This window comes from Macaca fascicularis, chromosome 9 (genome assembly GCF_037993035.2).
Source record: "Macaca fascicularis isolate 582-1 chromosome 9, T2T-MFA8v1.1".
NCBI lineage: Eukaryota > Metazoa > Chordata > Mammalia > Primates > Cercopithecidae > Macaca > Macaca fascicularis.
In genome coordinates, this window is record NC_088383.1 from 99,151,030 (window position 1) to 99,171,324 (window position 20,295).

At 38.0% G+C, this 20,295-nt stretch overlaps 1 long non-coding RNA gene across 1 annotated transcript in view; it reads right to left on the bottom strand.

Annotated features, from left to right (window-relative positions):
• Positions 1–893: 893 nt before the first annotated feature.
• The window catches only part of LOC141407609 (uncharacterized), a 48,756-nt gene continuing 29,354 nt past the window's right edge, over positions 894–20,295 (bottom strand). Inside the window, exon 2 of the long non-coding RNA XR_012417287.1 lies at positions 894–1,645. This is a non-coding gene — a long non-coding RNA (uncharacterized lncRNA). The remainder of the gene's footprint in view (positions 1,646–20,295) is intronic.

The window sequence follows — 20,295 nt, forward strand, 5'->3', positions numbered from 1 at the left end:
TGTTGAATATATAGATTCCTGAGTGTCACCTGTAATTAATCTGATTCAGTTGAGGTCAGGCATGAATCCCAGAAATCTCCATTTTAACCCATACTGCAGATACTCTAATGAAAGTAAGCTAAAAGCTGTGGTTCCATTGTAGTGGTTTGGGGGATGCAGAATAGGGTACAACTCTCAATCCTCATTTTTAAAAGATAATAATCTTGGACATGACTAGCATTCATTCATCATTCTGTTTAATAAATATGTATTGATTGCCTACATGTTCCAGACACTAGGTAGTAAGGATACCAGCACAAGGCAACTTCTGCCCTTGAGGAGCTTATAATTTTAAAAAGCAGGAGCTGGGTTTCTGCTGCCCTCTCCTCATGCCCTAGGTGACCAAATGATATTCTGTTATCATCATTACTTTAAGTATCATCTGGGAACATAAGGCAAAATGTTCCTTAAACATTTTCATATCTTGGACAGAAATGGTATCCAAAGGGCACTGGAGGAGCCATGAAGCCTGCAAATACTGTGTGAGGCAAGCCTTTATATTTGATGGGAAATAGGAGGATGGTAAGAGATGTCTATACAACAGCAAAGTACCTTTTCGTTTGCCAGAATTCCTGATACGTAAGTCATGATGGAGGGCTTAACTATCTGGATAATCATGTCTATGACTTTGACCCTGAAGAAATGCAAATACAGAGGGCCTACCATGATAATATTTGGTACAGAGATTGGACAGAATGTCCAACAGCAGTCTGGAGGGTTCAAATGAACAGTGTTGGCAGTGTTTTTGGCAGCATCGTAGCCAGACTCCTTCTGGGTATGAGGTGATCTACTTCAGCTCCAACACACTCTCAAAGACTGGTTCTCCAGCTTTCTGATTAATTCTTTTCAATAAATTTGTTTTCTACTTTTGTTGTCAGGTCAGTTTCTGCTGTTTATAATCAAGAACCCCGACCGATACCAAAACCAGTATCAGCCAGTAGGTAACAGGGAACACATTCTCAGAGAAGTGGCAGGATGAAAACCTGACATTAGATATGTGGACTATGTGGGCCCCAAATCATAGAGAATCCCATTAGCACTGGAGACTGAAAGATCCCAGAATGTAATGATAAATCAGCCAACTGAATTATCATCTCTGTTTACCTTGAATGAAGTGCCCATTGAGGAGAGTTCTTTCTGGGATCAAGTTGCCACTTTCATTTAAGAGTGAAAATAGCATAGAAGTCAAAGACTACGGAGTGAGATGCCCAGTCTATCACCTTACTGGACAGCTTACAGAAAACGAATAACAAATAACAGTTCCCCAAATTCTCATATAAACATTGTTTATGATGAAGCTAAAATTCTATTTTATTTATCGATGCAACAAGGTTCAAGAAATTATGTCTGCTGAATTCACTGCCATTGTTGTAGGGCTGGTGTGACCCCTAAGAATATACAGGAGGTTTGGAAAAACTTGGACTACTTGAATCCTCACCTCCCACTGCCAGCCTTCTCCCTGTCAACGAGGTCATCTCTTTTGGCTTGAAGACATTGTCTTACCTTACCTAAGGGAGTTACCTTACCAAGTGGACGAAATTTTCTCATGTTCACTTTTTTCTTCTTTGTCTTCAAACTTAAAACCACAGCCAGGTTTCAGCATGTCCTGGAAAGACAGTTGCAAAGTCAAGTCAAAGAAGAGAAAGCTTACACACCAAACATCTTCAGTACTACACTGACTTATACCACTGGTATCTTGAGAATATATGTGAAAAATAAAACAGATTTATTGTAAGTCAAATTGAAATAGATAGAGGATGAATCAACCTGAACATATTATTATGTGTACCAGAAATTCTACATTAAGCATTCTGGTCAAACATCTCAGAAAAGTTCTAATTCTTTGCTCAGCTGGTTTGTGAAATTTTGAACAATGTAAGGTGTTCACATAATATTAATGTGATATTCCAGTAATTATTTTGACTCAGGTAGAGAAAGGAATACAAAAATACATAAAATAGAAATCCTGGAGTAGCTTTGTCTTATACAATCTCACCGACCATTTTTATTTTTCTAATTAAGCCCCAAATTAGGTCCAGAGAAATGTCCAGACCTCTTGGAGATTATTAGGCTCTGGTTATGAGCTAATTCCAGGAGATTTGTAGTGTTACTCTGCTCTGTAAATCAAAGTGGGAGTTGATGGAGGTCAAGTGACAAGTTTTGACACTAATCTACCTCATACGAAACAAAATGAGACATCAAACCCATCTTATATTTATTTTCCCTGTTCTTGAGTGTCTTAATCCATTCAGGCTGCTATAACAAAACAGTATAAGCTAGGTAGCTTATAAATAACACAAATTTGTTTCTCATGTTTCTCTTTATTTGGCTGATTGATTTATTATTACATTCTCAGGTATTTCAGGCTCCTGTGCTGATGGAATTCCCCATGACTTTGGGTGCACGTAGTCCACATATCTGATCTCAGGTTTTCATCCTGCCAACTCTCTGGAAGCTGGGAAGTCCCAGATTAGAGCACAGGCAGATTTGGTGTCTGGCAAGGTCCCTCTTCCAGGTTCATAGATGGCACCTTCTCACCGTGTACTCACGTGTTGGAAAGGGGGAAAGGCAGCTCTCTGGGGCCTCTTTTATAAGGGCATCAATCCCATTTACGAGGGCTCTACCCTCACTACCTAATCACCTTCCAACAACCCTCTTCCTAATATCTTCTCCTTGGGATTAGGATTTCAACATATGAATTTTGGAAAAACACAAACATTCAGATCATAGCGTCAAATATATAGTTGGAATCAATAATCCTCATCAAATACAGAATCTGCCTCTTTGTTCTTGGCCCATGGAATTTATTTTTATTTTTATTTTGGTGGAAATAGAAATCCCTGGATTTCTGTCAAATATTAAATCAGAATCAATTAGGCATTCCCCTGGAGGAACTCTCAGAAGATTAGTACCATTCATTATCAGTAAACTAAAGGATAGAGTGACGATGACTTCTATCACATCCCCATTCAATCCTCTAGATTGCCTCATACACAGCACAGATAATCATAAGCTCAATCAGGTCTGACTCTTATTAACATTTCTATTCCTTGTGTTATTTCTTTATTGGAGCCTATCAATACAGCTCCTGATATCTAATATGTAGCCACTGAGTTGATGAGCATTTTTTCCCCTCTAAACTAAAACATCAGCAGCATTTTGATCTTTATGTATATCTTTGCAGTGTTGCTTCATGATTACTTCAATGTTTCACTCAGTATCCTAATTTATTCTGCAAGATATTTTACCAGATATAATGTTGAATGCCATTCTACCGTGTTGAAGAGATCTTTCTTTTTTAAAGGATCTACAGAGCAGGAGGCAGTAATGCAGTGGAAGACATGATAAGACACATGTGTGTAGAGGGTGACAGCTAAACCTCATAAGAAAATATAGAATTGTAACTTCAGGTAAGGTTCTGAAGTTCCAGTGTTCAGTGTTCTGGAGTTACTGAAATATCATCTTTCAAGCATTAGACAAGTCACTACACATCGTGAACCATGCTTACCCCACTGTTTGGTAGAGCTCTTGATTTAGAAAGAAATATATACTTCATTTGGTCATACTTTTCTGAACCATTTACTCAGTAACCTGAAAAACTTTAAACTTTGAGACAGATGCAGAGCAAAAGGTTCTCTGGGCCATATTCCAGGCAGCAGTGAAATAATCAATGCCCCTTGACACTCATGACTCACTAGATTAAATGATACTTGATATATCTCTGGCAGGCTAGAATATTGTATTAAACTTTGATATGCCGCAATTGGAAAACACAGGAACAGACCCTTAGGCCATGCACTCTTGAGCAAATAACTATATTCCGTTTGGAAAACAGCTCTTGACTTTCTACTGGGTACTGATAGAAGGTAAATGCCTAGTCACAAGATATCTGGTGCTCTGAGCTGCCATTCACATAGATGGTATTATCAGATTCACCTTATCATGTAGCTTGTTTTCATTAAGAGGAAGAGGTTCGTTTTTTTCTTGTAAATTTGTTTGAGTTCTTTGTAGGTTCTGGATATTAGCCCTTTGTCAGATGAGTAGATTGCAAAAATTTTTTCCCATTCTGTAGGTTGCCTGTTCACTCTGATGGTAGTGTCTTTTGCTGTGCAGAAGCTCTTTAGTTTAATGAGATCCCATTTGTCAATTTTGGCTTTTGCTGCCGTTGCTTTTGGTGTTTTAGACATGAAATCTTTGCCCATGCCTATGTCCTGAATGGTACTACCTAGGTTTTCCTCTAGGATTTTTATGGTATTAGGTCTAACATTTAAGTCTCTAATCCATCTTGAATTAATTTTCGTATAAGGAGTAAGGAAAGGATCCAGTTTCAGCTTTCTACTTATGGCTAGCCAATTTTCCGTGGGCAAAGGACATGAACAGACATTTCTCAAAAGAAGACATTCATACAGCCAACAGACACATGAAAAAATGCTCATCATCACTGGCCATCAGAGAAATGCAAATCAAAACCACAATGAGATACCATCTCACACCAGTTAGAATGGCAATCATTAAAAAGTCAGGAAACAACAGGTGCTGGAGAGGATGTGGAGAAATAGGAACACTTTTACACTGTTGGTGGGATTGTAAACTAGTTCAACCATTATGGAAAACAGTATGGCGATTCCTCAAGGATCTAGAACTAGATGTACCATATGACCCAGCCATCCCATTACTGGGTATATACCCAAAGGATTATAAATTATGCTGCTATAAAGACACATGCACACGTATGTTTATTGCAGCACTATTCACAATAGCAAAGACTTGGAATCAACCCAAATGTCCATCAGTGACAGATTGGATTAAGAAAATGTGGCACATATACACCATGGAATACTATGCAGCCATAAAAAAGGATGAGTTTGAGTCCTTTGTAGGGACTTGGATGCAGCTGGAATCCATCATTCTTAGCAAACTATCGCAAGAACAGAAAACCAAACACCGCATGTTCTCACTCATAGGTGGGAACTGAACAGTGAGATCACTCAGACTCAGGAAGGGGAACATCACACACGGGGGCCTATCATGGGGAGGGGGGAGGGGGGAGGGATTGCATTGGAGTTATACCTGATGTAAATAACGAGTTGATGGGTGCAGTACAGCAACATGGCACAAGTATACATATGTAACAAACCTGCACGTTATGCACATGTACCCTACAACTTAAAGTATAATAATAATAAATAAATTTAAAAAAAAAAAAAAAAAAAAAAAAAAAAAAGAGGAAGAGGTTCAGGTGGACCAAGTTGTGGGCAAGTTCTACAGGCAAAAATCAGAAACATGAACAGGTGAATTTTCTCACATTATCACCCCTCACCAGCCACACTATGCTTCAAGGAGAATTAATAACTATGACCTGGAATGAATTAATAGAGTTAATAAAAAGATGCACGCATGACTGTGCACGATGGTCAAATTCAGAGGAGGGCACTCCTTAAGAAAACAAATAAAACTTACGAGTAAAAATGAAAAAGATACCAGATCTTGGGAGAATCCATGCATATGAGGAGTGCTTAAACTTAAGCTTCATTAGTTTCACAGGAAAGCCTACTTTTGCTGGTGTCAGTCAGAAGCGTATAAGGGAGGCCTGGGCTCTACCTCAATTCATGGGCAAGACAGATGGCTTTTCCATTTGGTCAATAACAGTAAGATTTAAGAATTGGTGTTGAAGTGTTTGGGGGAAGAAGTAGATAGATGATCTTTGTCTCCTGTGAATGTCTTCCTGAGGTGCTCACCATGAAGGAGGTGCTGAGGTAATGGCATTCTCTATGCTCCTTCTCTAAACTCCCAGTGATTGCCCAATGAGCTCATGAACAAAGTAGCCATGGTGGCAGGGACGGTGGCTCTTCATGGGCTCAACTACATGACTTTACCTCACAAAGACCTACCTGGCTACTGCCTATGCTGAGTGATCAATTTACAAGCAGTAGAGACTAATCTTACAATATATAATAATAATATACTCTGAGAGAAACAGTGAGATACCTGGTGGCAGGTGATTGTGTTAAGCCAGAAGAATTTCGCAGGAAGTAAATCTTCATAAACAAGGAAGGAAAAACATCAGAAATTAAGCTTATAAACTCAGGAAAAACCAGGCAGGTTTGTTAAACCCTGGAGAGAACCAGTAAGAGACAGAAAACTAATGCATAGTTAGTATGGTATAATGGTTCACGGTCTTTCAACTATAACATTAAAGATACTCAGAAATCTAGAAGGAATCTTAAAAGAAAGAGTCAAAATCTCCTCCAATAGCTGCTCCAAAGTTATTCTTCTCATATTCCACTTTTTTTTTTTTTGCCATGGTTTTAGGGTCCACACATTATAGCAATGGCATTATAATGAGATTATCATGAGAGATTTTTTATATATACAGGCATCTCTCAACTAGCAATGGTTTGATTTATGGATTTTCAGCTTTACAATGGGCTTATCAGGATGTAGCCTCATACCAAGTTAAGAATCTCCTTATGACTTAAGATGGGGCTATGGTTTCTACTGAATGTATATCACTTTCACACCAACATAAAGTAAAAGAATCCTAAATTACACCATCATAAGTGAAGAACTAGCTGCTGTTTTGCCAGCACTATATGCACTTTCCACTTAATGATATTTTCAATTTATGATGGGTTTATTGGGATGTAACTCCATTATTCAGTTGAGGAGTCTGTGTAAATAGAAAGAGACAGAGAGAGAGAGACAGAAACAGATAGAGAGAGAGAGGGAGGGAGAGAAAGAGGGAGAGAGAGAGAGAGAAAGAGAGAGAGAGAGAATTTGTAGTCAGAGAATCACCAAATGAGCAAAGAGTAATTGCAGCAAAGCTAAAGACAATTTAGTTAGTTCCAACTTAGGGAAAATTCAAGGAGGATTTTGAGCACTTAAGACAAAGAACAATGCAGGAAGGGCAACAAAATCACATACATGTAAAAGACTTAATGGGACCAGGGTTCTTGAGATACCACCTAAACGTTAATAACCCAGAGCATCTCCTGATGACTCTGATCATGTCAGTGTAAGTAAAAATCGATGAAGTTGTGTACTGACGTCCCCTTACCTATCATGTAAGAATTCCAGCCCAGCTGGAATCATGAAGAGGAAAAAGGTATCATCTCACAATCCCATATCCTGTGTAAAGTGGCTTGGGTTTGGGGGCAACTTATGTTGCATTAGATTACTTTCCTGTTCTCTGCAACCCTTGTCAATTTGAGAAAGGACACGTGGCTTAGGATTAGCCAATAGGGTGCATGTGGAGTGGAGGACTGGATTGCACTTGCAAAATAAGAGGTCATAACTGGATGAGCTCCTTGCTGGGAGTCCAGGCTTTGGAAGGTGGCAAAGTGTGAGGTAACTGGGGCTAGAAGAGAGGCATAGAGGTAAAGACAGTGGCAAAGCTAGTCATCCTGGACCATGTGGTAAATTGTCAGCAAAGTCACTAACATTACCAAATGATGAGTATGATTGGATTTGCTGTATGAAGTAATGAATGATATGAGGTTCAATGCAGGCAGTGGGGAGGAAGCAGAATACTAATAGGCAGAGATGTAAATCACAAATGCATTTTCATATAAATGTCCTGTCTGTTGTTTGAGAAAAAGAAAAAAATATCCTTTTTTGTTCCGCTCCAATTCTGTGTATCACACTGACCCACAATGCTGGGGACCTTCCAGATCCTTTGGTTCTTGCCTATTGCATCCCTATGGGGCTTCTCCTGATACAACTTGCAGATCATTTCTCAAACGGAAGTCACTGGAGAAAAAAGATCTAAGATGTAATATTTGCTAAAACTTTTTAAAATTTTCAGGGCTTTAAAAATGTTTTCTGACTTGTCAGTATGTTTTGGAGGAATAAAGAAGTGTGAGATGAACAGGGTATGGCAAAGACGTGGGGATGCAAATAAGCATTTGATCTGAGGCTAGAAGGTGACCAACCATGTTGGTCAAGAATTTATATTAGGAGAAGAAGGGAGATGTGGCTAGAAATGAAGTAAAAGAAAGATTGGACTGGGAGATGATTTTTCTGCTGGGATTAGGGGTTTGAACTTCATCTCATAGGTAATTAAGAGAATATAAGAGATTTTAAACCAGAGGAGTCAGTGAAAGGATGCGATCTTTAACCATAGGTTTGGCAGGAAAGGCTATGGAGATTTTACCCACTTTGTTCCCTTGCCCACTCTTATGGGAGGAAGCTCTTTAGTACTAGAAAGTGGAAAGACATATACTATACAGGCAAAATGAAAAATATCTACTAAAAAGAATTAATAAAAAGAGGTATTAACGAGGTTATAGTGTTACTGCAGTGTGAATGGGTGGGTGTTGTAGAATATCATTCATAGGCTGGCAGAAAGGCAGCATCCTTGATGCAGTTGCGAGTGATGAGGGAATGTTAGTAATCTATTACTAATTAATTGTCTATTGTTATATAATGGATGATTTTAACACTTAGTGGCCAGGAATCCAGGCATGGCTTAGTTGGATCTTCTGCTTCAGGTCTCTCACAAGCCTATAATTAAAGTGTCAGCCAGAGCTGGAGTCTCATCTGAGGCTTGATGGGAACAATCTACTTACAAGGGCATTAGTTGTGTATAGGATTTAGTTTCTCGTAGGCTGTCAGATAGAAGGCTTCAGTTCCTTGATGGCTGTTGACCACAGGTCACACCCTCAGTTCCTTGCCATGTGAGCCTCTCCATAGGGCAGTTCACAACATGGGGGCTTGATTCATCAAAGCCAGCAAGGAAGAGAATCAATAGAAAGTGTCTCCTAGCAAGAGAGAAAATATAATCTTATTTCCTATAACTATGGAAGTGATATACTACCACTCTGTTGGTTAGGAGGAAGTCATAATGCATACTCACACTCCAAGGGAGAGGATTACACAAGGGCATGGATACCGCGAGGCAGTGATAAGTGGGGAGCATCTTAGACTCCGTCTGCCACAGAGAGATTGACTAAAGGTGGTGTCAGTGAGAACAGAAAAGAGAAGATTGTGGAGTGGAGAGGCATTTAGAGAGAAAAATGGAGCAGCTTTGGTACCTTGGAGATAAAGGGGCTGAAGCAGCTATGTGAATCTTTGGGGCCATTGTTTTTTACATTTTTCTTTTTCTGAGATAACATTTTGGTTGTCCTTTCACACAATGCAATAGAAATCTTCTGGCATTAATATTTTAAACTCTTTTTCAACTTTATTAAAAGCATTTCAAAAGGATGTTTTGTGTTTAACTCTTTAAATCTTCAAGACTAGCCTATAATATATAACAATATGTATAAACTGGCCATTCTTTCTTTATCTATTTCTTTATTTACCAGAAATGACCTTGTCTATGACTTACCAACTTAGAGTTTTCTTTTTTAAATCTTGCTGCTGCTTATCTTTCCAGAGATTTTTTTCAAAAACCAGATAAGTCTTCATTATAATCAAATACTTACCTGTCTTCTCAGATGGAATGTTTTCCTTTTGCATTTGGAGAAAATGTTAATTAACATATTAGGAATGTATTTGGTACATTTGGTTGCAAATGCAGTCTAATCTTTTACTCATTAGAGCTCTTTGTCTGAATCATTCAAGTGAGTAACAGGTTGCACTGAGACATCACCAAAATGATTCAGTTATCCTAAAAGTATTCATTTTGTTTTTTTCTGGGAATATTTATGTATTATGAATTACTCAGATTGCATTTTCATTTTATAACCATGGTAACTACTACGACAACACTTGAAAGGATGGTCATGTTAATTACTTCACTAAATAAGAAATCCTGGCCAAATGTTCTGTACTGAACTTAGCAGAGAATGATAACAGTATCCATAGGAACTAAATCATCATTGAAGATTTTGTCCTTTGGGGCTTTATACTGATGTTGGAGAACCTCAGTGAAAAAGCTGAGGTACATTAAGATATTTAATAGCTAGGCTCAGTTTTCCCTTTTGAGTTCCATTTCACTTCCACTCATTATTTATGTGTATCCTTTATGGAGGAGTTTATCCTTTGCTACTGGAGTTCATAAAGGGAAAGTCATTTATCAAATGCCTGCTATGGGCTAAATACTTTCTCTATGATCTGATTTTATCTTCCCAACAATCTTTTTGAGGTATTGAGTTCATTCAGTGATTCTTCTAATAAATACCTATTGACTATGTTCTTTAAGCAACATGGACATATCTTACAATTAGAATTGAGATATTTGAGATTTAACACAAAGTCCATCTGATGGTAGAACCCACGCATTATATGCCATATTTTTTCTTCAGTCTGTCTTCTCCACTTTAAGATCTTGTCTGACTATAGCAGGGTATTTATACGAGCGTGTGCGCGCGCGTGTGTGTATAGAGACAGAGAGAGAAACACACACACAGAGTCAGTGTGTGTGCTGTGGGTGGAGGTCAGATTTTTCCATATTCACATTCATAAAGGTGTGTTATAATGAACCTACTTCACGAAGAGGCAGAATACATGGTGTAATGTCATTACCATGGGAAATGCCCTTTTCTAAAAGAATATACTTTTCTCTATCTTTAATGAAGGTAAAATCTTAAATGTAATAATACCCAAGGGTTAACATGCAAATGGAAATTAAACTCAAGGAGTTAATTTCATATGTAAAAGTGACTCACAGAAGATCTTTCCTTTTTGAGATCCATGTTTCCAGGGCACTGAGCATACTGAGACTAAAGGTTAGACCGGAAACTTGGAATAAAAGGCTGAAGCCAGGTACAGTGGTTCATGCCTGTAATCCCAGCATTTTGGGAGGCTGAGGTGGGTGGATCATTTGAGGTCAGGAGTTCAAGACCAGCCTGGTAAACATGGTGAAACCCCACCTCTACTAAAAATACAAAAATCATCTAGGCGTGGTGATGGGCACCTGTTGTCCCAGCTACTTGGGTGGCTGAGGCAGGAGAATCGCTTGAACCTGGGAGGTGGAGGTTGCAGTGAGCTGAGATCATGCCACTGCACTCCAGCCTGAGTGAAGAGTGAGACTCCATCAAAAAAAAAAAAAAAAAAAAAGAAAGAAAGAGAGAGAGAGAGAATGAAAGAAAGAAAGAGAAAAAGAAACAGAGACAGAGAGAGAAAGAAGGACAGAGAAAGAAAGATGAAAGAGAGAGAGAGAAAGAAGGAAAGAAAGAAAGAAAGAAAGAGAGAGAGAGAGAGAAAGAAAGAAAGAAAGAAAGAAAGAAAGAAAGAAAGAAAGAAAGAAAGAAAGAAAGAAAGAAAGAAAGAAAGAAAGAAAAGAAGGAGAAAGGCTGAATATCAGTTTGTATCTGCTTGTCCCGAAGTGGAGCCCAAAGAACAGAGGTTCTGTTATGATATTGTACTCCAACTCATCACATCATGTCACAAATGGACAATATGTTAGATGTGGGGATTAAGTGGTCAGTGAAATCAAACACAACCTCTGCCCTCCTGGTTCTGGCAGTTCAGTGATGGAGACCTGAGAATTAAGTAATAAAATGATCCCACAGATAAATGTACTATTGCAACTGTTGTAAGAACTATGAAAAAAAGTGCAACGTGCTATGAGAAGGAATAAAACTGGGGGCTGTCATGGGCAAGGGAGTCAGGGAAGGTTGCTTTCCAAAATGAAATCTGAATTGAGATCTAAACCTATCACCTTTTCCTTAATCCCACCTCCCCATATGTGTTCTCCATCTCTGTAAATGGCCTCACAATCTATTTGCTAAAATGAGAAATACAGAAATCAACTTTGACTTCTCTCTCTCCTTCATCTCCCACTCAATCATCAGATCCTACTTTTCTATCTACAAAAGTTATTTTCTTTTTGTCCACTTAGATAAGCCTTGTCTCTGCCACCAGCCAACATCTATATCTGGAATAACTCAACAGCCTCCTAATTAGTTTTCTTCTGCCTCAGGTCTTGCTTGCATTTTGACCTTGCCAATCACAATTCATTTCCCACAATGCAACAAAAAATGATCTATCAAAAATACAAATATAATGGAATCACAACCCTATGTTAATTTTTTGGACACTCCCATTGCCATTAGGATGAAATATAAAACTTTAAGATGGCTTTAGACCCTTTATTATCTGACACCTGCTCATTTCTGTAACAGACTTTCTTTCTACTTGCACAGTATCCTCTGGCCATCTTCAATTTCTCTGTTTCTGGAGTAAATCCTGTTCTTTCTTCCTTCCTATCCATTTATCTGAAACACTCTTCTTACTTCCTTCTCTCTGTCTCTCCTACACCTGGTTATCTTCTACTAATCCTTAAGGTGTCAGTTTTCTGATTTCACTTCTTTGTGTAAACTTCAGTTCCCAAAAGTAGGTTCGGACTCACATAGCACCTGTCACACTGGGTCATAATTGCAAACTTTCATTGTAGTTTGTACTACAGTCTAATCCCTTACTAGACTGTGACTTGTCTGAGGGCGGGAGTCATATATTTTCCTGCTCACCATTGTATCCCCTACATTAGAACAGTTCCAGGTTCACTGCAATTGCTCCCTGAATATTTATTAAAAGACAAGGAAGCAGGAACAAGGGAAAGAAGGGGAGAAATAAGGGAAGATGAGAGAGAGGGAGGAAGGAGGCTGGGAAGGAAGAAAGAAATAGGGAAATGAAGAAGGGAAGTTGGAAGGGAGGGAAAACAGAAGGAATCCTTAGGAATGTTCATCGTTCTTACCTTATTTAAATAGCTTTGAAATGAGGAACTTTGCTCATCTATTTGAGCAGGGCAATACAATAAAACTTACCACAATAATAAGATGTTTTGTACTTGTTCTGACCAATGTGGTAGTCACTAGCTACATGGAGCAATGTGAATTGTGGCCAGTGTGACTAAGGAATCAGATTTTTAATATAATTTTATTTTAAATTTAAACAGACTGCTTGCTTAGCTACTATATTGGATATCATGGCCTAGAGGAGCCAGTGGCAGGGCCAACCTTGCATACACCCTCTGGACAACCCCCTCTTTTAACATTTCTGTTTCCTTGCTGCTCAATATCATGTTCTTCACTGCAATTTTCCTAGTGTGTTTGGGAATTTTTCTAAACTTCTCCTTGCCAGGCTGGGCAGCAAAAGTCAAATAAGCATAACACATAGAATGCCATTTACACTTCATTTTCAACAGCCTTAATGAGAGTCATTTCGATTTTGCAAATACTGGTAAGTAATGTCTATCTATATTAGGAAGAGCTGTATTTTTCCCGAACATTCTCTATAACAGTAAAATAGTGAAATAAACAAATAGCCTCTCAGACTATTATGTTGAATGCTACAAAATCAGCTAAAATAAGCACCAAAGTTTAATTTGAACATTGCTTTTCATTCCTTCGGCATACAGAGAAAACAACAGGCTGCAGAATAGCAGGAGGCAGGCAGGGCAGGGAGAGGCAGAGAGAAAAGCATAAGAGGAAAAGTGACTTAATCTTTGCCTCCTCACACCAAGCTTAATGACAATCGATCAGTCATCACTCTTAGAAAGCAGCAGTGTGGAGAGGGAAGAGCACTGAACTAGGATTCAGAGTCTTCTTCTACATTACACAGACCTGCCTGGGCAAGCTATACAACTCTGAAACTCAGTGTTTTTCTTCTTACAATAGGGAAACTACACCCACTCTCCCTTTCTGGTTAGGTTTTTGTGAATTTCATATGAAATAGTATATGCTCAACGAATATACAATATAAAGTTTTTTTCTTTTTTTTTTTTTTTGAGACAGGATCTCACTGTGTTGCTCAAACTGGAGTGTAGTGGTGCAGTCACAGCTCACTGAAGCCTCAGACCCCTGGGCTCAAATGATTCTCCCGCCTCTGCCTCCCAAGTGACTGGGACCTGGCATATGCCACAATGCTCAACTATTTGTTGTATAGGGACATGGTCTCTTTATATTCAGTACAGGTGCTGGCCTCAAACTCCTGGGTTCAAGCTATCCTCCTGTCTTGGCCTCTCAAAGTGCTGGGATTTTAGGGGTGAACCACCATGCCCAGCCAGTTATTCTTATTGTTATGCAAGATGAGGCAATTTTAAAATTTCAGCACTCTCTGACTTGAAATAAAAACATCAGGACTGAAACTAAGCAAAATATATTATTTTCATTGTTTTAACAGCCATACTAGCCCACTTACCTTTCTTCGGTCCATTGAAATTACCCTGAATTTTTTTCTAATCAATATTTCTTGCAGGAAAGTATTTACTTCCACACTCATCCTGGAGCCTGGAAGTGCCATATAGTTTTATACCAGTGGCCACATTATGTGTTGGTTAAGTAGATGGAGAAGGGAGAAGAATTGGCAGGAGAGCGTTGGAATTCAAGATATAATGATGTCTGCAGATAAAATATATCTTTGGATCTCTCTTATCTGGTATTTTCCTTTTAAGTATGTCCTTCAACTTCCATATTATACTAACTTACTTCTCTGAGTAGGTGCCCGCTTATTCCTAAATGTTATAGTCCAGTTCTTGTGCCAAGACATTTTCTTATCCTTGAGAGAGGTCATCCATTCAATAAGTTTAATTGCCTTTTCAGCTATATTATAACTACAAGAGGTGCTCCATGAAAAGGAAGAAAAAACCCTTAAGATATATCCAGTCTGAAGGTGGAACTCAGATGCCTGCAGATGACACAATGAACTAGTAGGGCAGAGCAAACTAGGAAAAAATAGACTCTGCCTGTGTGTAATATAAAACCTCCAAGCTTTCTAACAGCCTCCCAGAGTGTTGTAATAAAAGTCATCCATTTTCAATAGCATTCCTACTTTGAATAAAAAGAATATTGACATTTTGTGGGTGAAAATTTCAATTTGCAAATTTTATTTTCAGTACAGACAAAACCACCAGAAAATGACAGCCTAGAAACTAATTACACATGGAGGATTCCATTAGGTTAGATCAGACTAATTGGCTGCTATAGTCAAAATATATTTCAATTGATTTTAATAAAGTTTAATTATTTACAGTATGTTATATTCTATGTGGGAAGATTACACATATTTTCTGATATATTTCCATTATGAGAAAACAGTTCCACTAAATAGGTCTAGCATCATTAAAACCTCTATGCACAAATTTTGACTTAAATGAAATATTACCAGTTTTCAAGGTTTGTATTAATAAAATGTTTGTAATAATAAAATTATCACCTAATCAATTGTGACCCATGTATACAAACACAGTTGCTTTCTTTGTACATCCATCCATCCATGCATCCATCCATCATAGAGGAAGTTTGATATGAAGAAATAACAAGATGTTTAAAACTGCAGAGACCTGGCATTGAATTTAGATTCTACTATTTAATAATAATTATGTCTCTGGGCTTTAGTTTCTCATTATAATATGAATACATACACTATCTAAACAACAAGTTATTGTAGCATTAAGGAGTATAATAATTGTTGTAGGGTTAGTTTTTAAGGTTTAAATTACAATTACCGAATCTTGGTTGAGATAAGGCAAGGTAAAGCAGCTATTAGCCTAGTATGGAGGAGGTCCCTCCACTAATAGTGATAAGAATCTCATATCCTTCATTGGAAGGAGATACTCAAGCCATGTTCATTGTCATGGCTCAGAGAGTAAGTGTTTTGGTTACCACATGTTGTGGATCAGAAATAATTTTAGACTAGTCAGCATAATATTCTTAGATATTTTAATTTCTATTATGTCAAATTATGTCTTTCTAATTAAATTAAAGTAGTTGAAAACTAAGTAATTATTTTTAAAATAATTACTTTTTAAACATCATTGAAAAGCTAGTCTTACTCTGATAAGCAGAAGCTAGAAGTGGCAGAGCAGCCAGGGTACGGTACTGTGCCAGTTTTTGTTCTTGTTCAAAATGGGTGGCTTTTATTACAACACTCTGGGAGGCTGTTAGAAAGTTTGGAGGTTTTACATGACACACAGGCAGAGCCTATTTTTTCCTAGTTTGCTCTGCCCTGCTAGTTCATTGTGTCATCTGCAGGCATCTAAGTTCCACCTTCAGATTGGAGATATCTTAAGGGGTTTTTCCTCCTATTCATGGAGCACCTCTTGTAGCTATAGTATAGCTGAAAAGGTAATTAAACTTATTGAATGGATGACCTCTCTTGTTCTTGTTCATCTGATAGTTTTTTAACCAACTTTATTCATCCTGGCTTCTCCTTTGAGAAGAAGTAAAGTAATAAAAAAAGAGGGTTCAGCAGCAATCAAGTCTCAATTGAAGATAAGTCATTGGCATTTCCTCTGTGACCATCTTTGTGTATATTAAGAAAGTCAAAAGGCAGTTGCTGCCATTTCAAGATTTTTTTTGGTGTACAAAACCCATATGAATATATCTTTGCCTAATGTCAATACATATGTAACTCAGTCAAAGTGTGTGATAGACTAGGGAGAATTAAAACTGGCATATATAAATGGCTTAGGTTAAACTCAGGAACCATTTCTGAACAAAGGAAAAAATAAAAGCGCCTTGAAGAATGCCTGCTACAGAGTAAAAATAAAAAAGATAATTCATTTCATTCCCCAAACATTGACTGAGCCCCTACTGTGTGCCATGTACCATCTATTCTTGGCCAAATTAAACTAGGTCATTGCTCTGGAGAGGCCTATAATGCCATACTGGAGGAATTCACTGAAAGATATAAATAACATGAGTTTGATAAGTGTGATGATAAAAGCACAGCACATCGTGGCCTCAAATAGAAGGAAGGAGCTCACTCAACTGGCAGGGGAAGAGTAGGTTAATGTAAGAGAGTGCTATTCTCAGAAACATGGAAGACAAGGGGTATATGAGACTTTGGTCTGTGTCAGTCTTGTGCTTGAGCCTGAAATGCTGTCTTGGCCTTGGGATCTCTCCCTATTAGTGGAGCAGTTTGGCAATAAAACAATGGCACAAATCCTGGCTTTACTACCCTCCAAGCTGCTCTCATTCATTCATTTATTATTTCATCTTTTCATAAAATATTATCAGAGTATTTACATCATATCCAGCAGTTCCACATCTGTGGATTCAACCAACTAGATGGAAAATATTTGAGAAATAAAAGGATGGTTGTATCTGTGCTAAAATATACAGATTTCTCTTCTTGTCATTATTTCTTAAACAATATGATATAATAAGTACTTATGAAGCATTTAGATTGTATTAGGTATTATAAGTAATCTAGAGATAATTTAAAGTATGTTGGAGGATGTACATAGTTTATATGCAAATACTACATAATTTTATACCAGGGACTTGAACATCAGTAGATTTTGGTATGGGAAGATGGGGTGGGGTTCTGGAACCAAGCCTCCCACAAATACTGTAGAACAACTGTACTTACAATGTGCTAGACACTCTGTAAACAGAATTAATAATAAAATGGATATTATTCTATTTTTGTAGAGCTTATAATATATAATTAATAATTGGAAACAACAACAAGAATCCATAAACATGCTTTCGTACATTATACTACAGTCTGTGGACAAAGAGGAAAAGGGAACACAGAGAACATAGAGTACACCTACCTTAGGCATCAGCATGTGCCTCTCCAGGGGTCATGTTTACATTGAAGCATGAAGGAAGTGGAAGGGTGAGGAGTGGGAAGCATGAGACAGCAGTGGCAGGGGAGGCATTTCAGGGATGAGAAGGGTGCCCAGGGCCTTAGTTGGGAATGAAGAGTAGCATGCTTAAGCTGGAAAAGGTGGCCAGTGAGGGGCAGCTGTAGTTTGGCAAGGAGGAGGCAGCACAAAAGTGCTCACTCAAAATTTATTTACAATCATTTCAAAGTGTTCTCTCTTCAACTCAGGTAGAGTAATGCCAGAGTTACTGAAATAATATGAATAGGGGTAAGGTGATAACCAGCCCCTACACACAACAAAGAGGCAAGGCAAAACCAGATAAAGTGGATTATCTCCATCTGCCCGTTGGCATTCTCTGCCTCCTGCCCTGCCTGGATCTCTTGAGGGATTCTGGATGCAGAGGGTCTTGATTCAGCACTTAAATCCTGCTCTCGTTTTGGTGGAAATATCAAAGACACCTGCTCTTTGGGATCTGTTAAGCAAGTTCTGTGAGTCAGGCACTGTCCATGGTGCCCGCATCCTAGTCTTCCTGACCCGTGAGCCAGGTCATGATGCTGATCTGCTTCCAGTCAGCTGAAGGCTTCCGATCTCCTTCAGAGTAAATCCTAGAGTCCTTTTGCTCACTTTCAAGGCACTAGATTTGCTGCCTCCTCTCTATCAACTCCATATACTCTCCCTCACTCATTTGGACCATTCAGTAGAGACAGCTCTACAAGCAGCTCAGTTCACTAGGCAGGTGATGTCTGAAAGTCTTTGCTCTGCTAGCTCCTCTGCTGGAAATACCCTTTGCCCCAGCGACATGATGGTTCAGTCCTCTTACTTTGTTCAACTCCTTTCCATCTCAGCGAGGCCTTCCCCATACATTCCATCTAAAATTGCACTCCAACCTGACCCTCTGCATACTTGCTTTATTTTTCTCCATAGCATGTATCTTCTTCTAATAAGCTATAAAATGTACTTAAATTCCAAGAAGGCAGAAATTTTTGTTTGTTTTGTCCATTGCTTATCCCTAACTCCAAGAATAGTGCCATAGTAGATATTCAAAGATATTTTTGAAAGAATCTCATTTAATCTTCACAAGGCAGCATGCAGTGACTAGCTAAAAATGATGGTGTTTTCATAAAGTTTTATGAAAGTTTTTATGAAAGTTTTTTTTTCATAAAGTTTTCATAAAGTCAAAAATCATTTCATTGACAAATTAAAATATTGTATTGATGAATATAGTAAATGCCCACAAAATAAACTTAATGTTGCATTCACAAGATTTGGTAGTTTTACAACCTCATGAAACAAAAATCAGTTACTTAATTATTATAGCTAGTAATTTTCTTTGCTATTAATTGTATATTATTTGCATTGTGACAACATTATATCCAGTGACTGCATTTCAATTTGAAATTCAAAACTGTAGAAATAAAATAAAAATTCTGGAAAAGATTTCAATGCTATTCTTATAAAATGATATCTCTTGTTTTCTGGTGTTATGGTATAAACTCTGCATTTTAATAAATTATATATTCAAAGTATAAGGAAAAATTGGTCTCCAACTTCAATTTCCAACAAAATATTGGAAAATGTTTCATTTTGCTGGCATTTTAAATTTAAAATGTAAACTTAGATTGCAGAGGGTTTGTTGTTGTTGTTGTACTGCTGTAAGAAATGAAATGCAAAATAGAGCAAAATTGGAAGAAACACAACTAGCCAGACAGATATGTCTCCTTTCTAAAATTATGGTGTTTAAATTTCTCAACTTTGTATTTATTTGAACTTAATGTCTTCAGACACAAGCCTCTCAGGCTGTTAAATGGCTCAGAAGACTATACACTAAAACACTCCTGTGTAGGCTTTTTAATTCGCTACTTGTTTTTGATAATATAAAGTGTCACTTTTATTCTCATGTTGAACTCTAGACTGTCTTCTCCACGAGAATACTGAGATTATTGGGACAAACATGCTCAGTCACTATATTCCTTCTGAGTCTAGTTATAACATGTTGGATCAAGAAGCTTCCTTCCAGAATGTAACTGGAGAGGTCAAGTTGTCAATTCAGGCAAGTTGGCTAAGTGAGAGAGTGTGAGTAGGTTGGATCTTGAGTCTATGGAGTGAGATACTGGGCAAGAGCAGCAGTGGGGAGCTGAGTGAGTAACTTCAGTACAGTGAAGATGGCGATATGCCTTTTCCCTTGACCTCCTTCTTAGGTATTCTGGTGTATGGGGGCATGTGGGCACAGGATTTGGGGTCCCATCCTCAGTCACTGATATTCTCTTGGCTTACAAATAGATTCCAGGTGAATTAACTATAGGCTTCAATTAAAAGGATGGGGTACAATGATCAGACAGGGCATGGTGGTTCCAAATCTGGGGAAAAGTGTCTTTCAAAGCTATAGCATCTGTCCTTCCAGAGAACTACTGGGCTATAGCAAAATGATAAAAATTAATCTTTAAAATTCTAACACTAATATTGCTTCACAATCTGATCAAAAACCCTAACAACGTGATGCTGTGTGTGTGTGACAAACTATTCTACAGTGATACTAATATTCTTGTAGCTCTAGTAGCTCTACCCTGATGTAAAATCTCCCCAGGTGATGTAAAACTCAATGCCTTAAGATAGTAATCCCTTAATGCATGGCCACTGACCAGTAAATAAGTGAATGAATAAATGGTCAACAAAGGAACACCCACCTCTGAGCAAATATTGGCAGTTTACCCTAAAAAAGCAAGTAATGAAGCTTTCTGATAATTAGCATTTTTCAA